The sequence below is a fragment of the Triticum aestivum genome, chromosome 4B (genome assembly GCF_018294505.1).
Source record: "Triticum aestivum cultivar Chinese Spring chromosome 4B, IWGSC CS RefSeq v2.1, whole genome shotgun sequence".
Lineage (NCBI taxonomy): Eukaryota > Viridiplantae > Streptophyta > Magnoliopsida > Poales > Poaceae > Triticum > Triticum aestivum.
In genome coordinates, this window is record NC_057804.1 from 533,464,189 (window position 1) to 533,471,580 (window position 7,392).

Below are 7,392 nucleotides of genomic sequence, written 5' to 3' on the forward strand. Positions count from 1 at the left end.
CTGGGTATTTGATACTGGTTCTATTGCTCATATTTGCAACTCAAAACATGGGCTACGAATTAAATGAACATTGGCGAAGGACGAGGTGGCGATGCGTGTGCAAATGGTTCCAAGGTCGATGTGGTCGCCGTCAGCATGCTACCTCTACATCTACCTTCAGGATTAGTTTTAGACCTGAATAATTGTTATTTGGTGCCAGTGTTGAGCATGAACATTACATCTGGATCTTGTTTGATGCGAGACAGTTATTCATTTAAATCAGAGAATATTGGTTGCTCTATTTATATGAGTAATATCTTTTATGGTCATGCACCCTTGCTGAGTGGTCTATTTTTGTTGAATCTCGATAGCGATGATAAACATATTCATAGTATTGAAGCCAGACGATGCAAAGTTGATAATGATAGTGAGACTTATTTATGGCACTGTCGTTTGGGTCATATTGGTGTAAAGCGCATGAAGAAACTCCATGCTGATGGACTTTTGGAATCACTTGATTATAAATCACTTCATGCTTGCGAACCGTGCCTTATGGGAAAGATGACTAGAACTCCGTTCTCCAGAACAATGGAACGAGCTACTGACTTATTGGAAATAATACATACCGATGTATGCGGTCCAATGAGTGTTGAGGTTCGTGGCGGGTATGATTATTTTCTTACCTCACAGATGATTTGAGCAGATATGGTTATATCTACTTAATGAAGCACAAGTCTGAAACATTTGAAAAGTTCAAAGAATTTCAGAGTGGAGTGGAAAATCATCGTAACAAGAAACTAAAGTTTCTATGATCTGATTGTGGAGGAGAATATTTGAGGTATGAGTTTGGTCTTCATTTGAAACAACATGGGATAGTTTCACAACTAATGCCACCTGGAACACCACAGTGAAATGGTGTGTCCAAATGTCGTAACCGTACTTTATTGGATATGGTGCGATCTATGATGTCTCTTACAGATTTACCGCTATCATTTTGGGGTTATGCTTTAGAGACGGTTGCATTCACTAAATAGGGCACCATCAAAATCCGTTGAGATGACGCCTTATGAACTGTGGTTTGGCAAGAAACCAAAGTTGTCATTTCTTAAAGTTTGGGGTTGCGATGCTGATGTGAAAAAGTTTCAACCTGATAAGCTCGAACCCAAATCGGAGAAGTGTGTTTTCATAGGATACCCAAAGGAGACTATTGGGTACACCTTCTATCACAGATCCGAAGGCAAAATATTTGTTGCTAAGAATGGATCCTTTCTAGAGAAGGAGTTTCTCTCGAAAGAAGTGAGTGGGAGGAAAGTAGAACTTGATGAGGTAATTGTACCTTCTCCCATATTGAAAAGTAGTTCATCACAGAAATCAGTTCTAGTGATTCCTACATCAATTAGTGAGGAAGCTAATGATGATGATCATGAAACTTCGGATCAAGTTACTACCGAACCTCATAGGTCTTCCAGAGTGAGATCCACACCAGAGTGGTACGGTAATCCTGTTCTGTAAGTCATGTTACTAGACCATGGTGAACCTACAAACTATGAGGAAGCGATAATGAGTCCAGATTCCGCAAAATGGCTTGAGGCCGTGAAATCTGAGATGGGATCCATGTATGAGAACAAAGTGTGGACTTTGGTGGACTTGCCCGATGATCGGCTAACCATAGAAAATAAATGGATCTTCAAGAAGAAGACTGAAGCTGATGGTAATTTTACTGTTTACAAAGCTCGACTTGTTGTGAAAGGTTTTCGACAAGTTCAAGGAGTTGACTAGAATGAGACTTTCTCACACGTAGCGATGCTTAAGTCTGTTCGAATCATGTTAGCAATTGCTGCATTTTATGATCATGAAATTTGGCAGATGGATGTCAAAACTACATTCCTGAATGGATTTCTGGAAGAAGAGTTGTATATGATGCAACTAGAAGGTTTTCTCAATCCAAAGGGTGCTAACAAAGTGTGCAAGCTCCAGCGATCCATTTATGGACTGGTGCAAGCCTCTCGGAGTTGGAAAATAAATGCTTTGATAGTGTGATCAAAGCATATGGTTTTATACAGACTTTTGGAGAAGCTTGTATTTACAAGAAAGTGAGTGGGAGCTCTGTAGCATTTCTAATATTATATGTGGATGACATGTTGTTGATTGGAAATGATATAGAATTTCTGGATAGCATAAAGCGATACCTGAATAAGAGTTTTTCCATGAAAAACCTCGGAGAAGCTGCTTACATATTGGGCATCAAGATCTATAGAGATAGATCAAGACGCTTAATTGGACTTTCACAAAGCAGATACCTTGATAAAGTTTTGAAGAAGTTCAAAATGGATCAGTAAAAGAAAGGGTTCTTGCCTGTGTTACAAGGTGTGAAGTTGAGTCAGACTCAATGCCCGACCACAGCAGAAGATAGAGAGAAAATGAAACCTATTCCCTATGCTTCGGCCATAGGTTCTATCATGTATGCAATGCTGTGTACCAGACCTGATGTGTGCCTTGCTATAAGCATAGCAGGGAGTTACCAAAGTGATCCCGGAGTGGAGCACTGGACAACAGTCAAGAACATCCTGAAATACCTGAGAAGGGCTAAGGATATGTTTCTCGTTTATGGAGGTGACAAAGAGCTCGTCATAAATGGTTACGTCGATACAAGCTTTGACACAGATCTGGATGACTCTAAGTCGCAAACCGGATACGTACTTTTATTGAATGGAGAAGACACAGAGATTTGCAAAATACATACGGATTTGAATGCTGCAGACCCATTGACTAAGCCTCTTCCACGAGTAAAATATGATCAACACCAAGACTCCATGGGTGTTAGAATCATTACTTTGTAATCTAGATTATTGACTCTAGTGCAAGTGGGAGACTGAAGGAAATATGCCCTAGAGGCAATAATAAAGTTGTTATTTATATTTCCTTATATCATGATAAATGTTTATTATTCATGCTAGAATTGTATTAGCCGGAAACTTAGTGCATGTGTGAATACATAGACAAAACATAGTGTCCCTAGTATGCCTCTACTTGACTAGCTCGTTAACCAAAGATGGTTATGTTTCCTAATCATAGACATGTGTTGTCATTTGATGAACGTGATCACATCATTAGGTAAATGATGTGATGGACAAGACCCATCCGTTAGCTTAGCATTATGATCGTTACAGTTTCATTGCTACTGCTTTCTTCATGACTTATACATGTTCCTCAGACTATGAGATTATGCAACTCCCGAATACCAGAGGAACACCTTGTGTGCTATCAAACATCATAACGTAACTATGTGATTATAAAGATGCTCTACAGGTGTCTCTGAAGGTGTTTGTTGGGTTGGCATAGATTGAGATTAGGATTTGTCACTCTGTGTTTCGGAGAGTACCTCTGGGCCCTCTCGGTAATAGTCATCACTATAAGCCTTGCAAGCACTGTAACTAATGAATTAATTGCAGGATGAAGTATTACGGAATGAGTAAAGAGACTTGCCATTAACGATATTGAACTAGGTATGATGATACCGACGATCGAATCTCGGGCAAGTAACATACCGATGACAAAGGGAACACGTATGTTGGTATGCGGTTTGACCGATAAAGATCTTCGTAGAATATGTAGGAGCCAATATGAGCATCCAGGTTCCGCTATTGGTTATTGACCGGAGATGTGTCTCGGTCATGTCTACATAGTTCTCAAACCGTAGGGTTCGCACGCTTGACGTTCGATGACGATGTGTATTATGAGTTATGTGTTTTTGATGACCGAAGTTTGTTCCGAGTCCCGGATGAGATCACGGAATCGATGAGGAGTCTCGAAATGGTCGAGACACAAAAATTGGTATATTGGACGGCTATATTCGGACACCGGAAGTGTTTCGGAAAAGTTTCGGATAAAACCGGAGATCCGGAGGGTTACCAGAACCCCTGGGAGAACTAATGGGCCTCGATGGGCCTTGGTGGGAACAGAGGAAGGGCCAGGAGGGGCTGGACGCCCCCCTTGGGTCCGAATTGGACTAGGGGAAGGGTGTGGCGCCCCCCTTTCCTTCCCTCCCCGCTCTTCCTTCCTTCTTCCCCCCCTCCCCCTTCCTTAAGTGGAAACCTACTAGGACTTGGAGTCCTAGTAGGATTCCCCTCTCTTGGCGCGCCCTAGGAGGGCCGGCCAGCCTCCCCCTTGCTCCTTTATATATGGGGGAAGGGGGGCACCCTAGAACACACAAGTTTCTCTCCCAACCGTGTGAGGTGCCCCCCTCCACAGTTACACACCTCGATCATACCATCGTAGAGATTAGGCGAAGCCCTGCGTTGGTAGCATCATCATCACGTCGCCACGCCGTCATGACAGAACTCAGCCTCGTCCTCAACTAGATCAAGAGCACGAGGGACGTCATCGAGCTGAATGTGTGTTGAATGCGAAGGTGTCATGCGTTCGGTACTTGATCGGTTGGATCGTGAAGAAGTACGACTACATCAACCGCGTTCTTGAAATGCTTCCGCTTTCGGTCTACGAGGGTACGTGGACACACTCTCCCCTCTCATTGCTATGCATCACCTATATAGATCTTGCGTGATCGTAGGATTTTTTTTGAAATTACCGTGTTCCCAGACAGTTGTAGCTGCCATATGTGATCGAAATAGTAATTGCTATCTGCATACACACTACAAGAAATATGTCAACTTGTGACCTTGACTATTGCTCACTGAAAGGTCATTGTTTTTCATTTGCGACCTTTTTGTGACCAAAAACAGAAGGTCAAAAGCTGAGGGTCGTTAACTGACTATAGCGACCTTCTCTGTGAGAAGGTCGTGGACGTTTACGACCAAAATATTCCTACTGTGGCGTTTTGGTCACTAGCAACCTCCCCAGGCTACGTAGGCATCCACCGTGGCAAGTTGATGTGGCACAAGATTCAGCCCGGTCCAATTCGGTTTTCTACATGGGCCTAGCCCAACAATTCGGCCTTCTTATATTTTTTTTCTATCAATTTTTGATCAACTTCATGGGCCAAGCCCAACATTGCAACCTTTTGTTATTGTTGGGTTGTGGCCTTTTTGTCTAAACGAATTTAGGGTTTCTTTTTTTCCAAAAGAAGGGTCCACTAGTCAGATGGGTCCCAATTGTCAGGTTCTAGTAACTGGGTCCCATTTGTCATGTTTTGGTAAGTGGGTCCCATCTATCAGGCTCATATTCTTCATATTTCAAGCATTATTTTGTTTGGCAGAGGCAAAAACACACATGATACTTAAATAAGAGCAACCAGATCACATAATACAAGCTCTATCCGTTCCAATACAGAGGACCATACTGCTTTACAAGCTCTACAAGTGTAACAAGCTCTACATGTAATACAGTACTGCTTTACAAGCTCCTTCCATGTGACCACAAACTACCTGCTCCTGTCATGAACATACTGGACTCGCTGGATGAACATAGTCAGATGAACAACATGCCGGACTCGCTCGAAGACCATAGTCAGGGCTGGGAACAAACAAAACAACAACATGGCTTCCACTGTCATCTTGTTACATGAATCAGAGAAGAATTAGAAAAACTGGGGGAAATATATGTCGTAGCTAACAAAGTAAGAAACAATAGTGAGACGAGCTGCGTTGGTACAAAGAAATGTGTTCTCGCTTGCTTCATCGAGCATGATAAATAGTTCATTTGATGAGATAGGTAGCCTTGAGGCTGCTGTCTGAATAAGGTCCTAGAGGGGAGAAAAGAAGCTTACATATGATACTACACGACACCAAATGCATACAGTAACAAGTTGGGTCAACAAAGCCTTACCAGGAGTTCATTGCCGGCTCTGGCATATGGCAGCGGCAATGAAGGAGCACCTATGTCAAGAGAAATCACACATGTCCTGAACCCTGGGCATCATTTTAACTTACAAACTGCATCACCAAATAATACTACCAGGTTAGTGACAACCTTAAAATGGAATCAGGCAGTCTCACGTTTTGAGCCACTTGTAAGATCAATTCCAGTTTTCTTTAACTCGGATGTGAAAGCAAAAAACTTGCCAGAATTAGCAAGGATTCCTCTGCCTAACTAGATTCAGCACGATACAAGCAGGGCACCTTATGTTCTGCACCTAGCACGGCAAGCTTTGCAATAAAATAAACTAGCACATCAAGGTTGTCACATGAAAACTGACATAACAGTCAGGTTCAGAGCAAACAAAAATGCTCTACAAGGATTAAGGGATCACTATGTCAAAATCCACAAGTAAACTAACAACTTAAACAGGTTGCCAATTCCATACCAAACCAAGTTTTATGCATCAGTATTACCATGCGGAATCACACACAGAGACCACCATGACAATGCAAAGGCCTAACTTAGGTTCGAGTTTGTGTACATATAAAAGCAGGAAACAGGGATGGCTAGTACAAAATGCTAATTCGACTTAACCCATTTGTTGGACACCTTGCTCTGGCCGGCGCCGCCGTACGCCCTCACTGACGCCTCCAGCCTCGCCCCGTTCAGCTCTCTGACTGCACAAAAAAATGATACACTTCATAACTTGCAATTTTGAGAATGTACTGAATAAATATGCTGCCCACCCGATTGAGCGAGCCACATGAATTGTTGCTTGAGTTGACTTGAGAAAGCGATAGTACGCTGAAGGAATAATCTATAGTCCTGGTCAATCAACGATGACCCATGAGGCCAATACAGTAGAGCATAGGCACAAATCGTATGCTTGTTGCTCACGGACATACTGCTAGTACCGACATTCACACAACACAAGACAACTACCAAGCATCCAACATCAGTGGCTTATCTCCTCTAAAAGTGCAACCTTATTTTGCATCTACACTAGCCCCTAATCGTGCAACAATTTACAGTAATTTGAGGAGTATTTGCTAGGATCATGATGACAATTTTAGATTAAATTACAGTGTTTGTCATCCACAGTTGCATGGTTCTATCTAGGATTACATAAAAACAGAGAAAACAGGAGCTACCCAGCATCCACGACTAGAGCTAGTAGTAGGAACACATGGTACAGTAGTAGAGCCGCATCACAACTACTGTCAGCCGGCAAGGCATGCATTGTGCTACCTACTCATGGTTCAAAGAGCCATCTCGCTGAACCTGAACCTGAAACTAAACTACCCATGTCTTGAGCATTCAACTGACCCTAGGCCAAGCTACAAAGGGAGATGCAGTTCACATGCTATTCTAGAACAACTAAGAATACTTCACATGCTATTCTGAAGTAACTAAGAACAGTTCACATGCTATTCCGATACAACTAATAACAATTCACATGTTATTCTGATACAACTAATAATATTTCATGTTTCCCTCTGTTCTTGAAGAAACAACCAATATGTTAGGAGTAGATTAATAGAACAAAAGTAGGCCTGATTTCTCAAAGAACTCTGTTCTGGAGATACAGCGCCTCCT

At 42.2% G+C, this 7,392-nt stretch overlaps 1 long non-coding RNA gene across 1 annotated transcript; it reads right to left on the reverse strand.

Moving 5' to 3' along the window:
• Nucleotides 1-5,762: 5,762 nt before the first annotated feature.
• LOC123095125 (uncharacterized) lies at nt 5,763-6,870 on the reverse strand. Its single transcript, XR_006446103.1, has 3 exons — nt 6,543-6,870; nt 6,391-6,473; nt 5,763-5,870 (listed from the first exon to the last, which is right to left on the reverse strand). It is a non-coding gene; the product is annotated as an uncharacterized lncRNA (long non-coding RNA).
• Nucleotides 6,871-7,392: the final 522 nt, after the last annotated feature.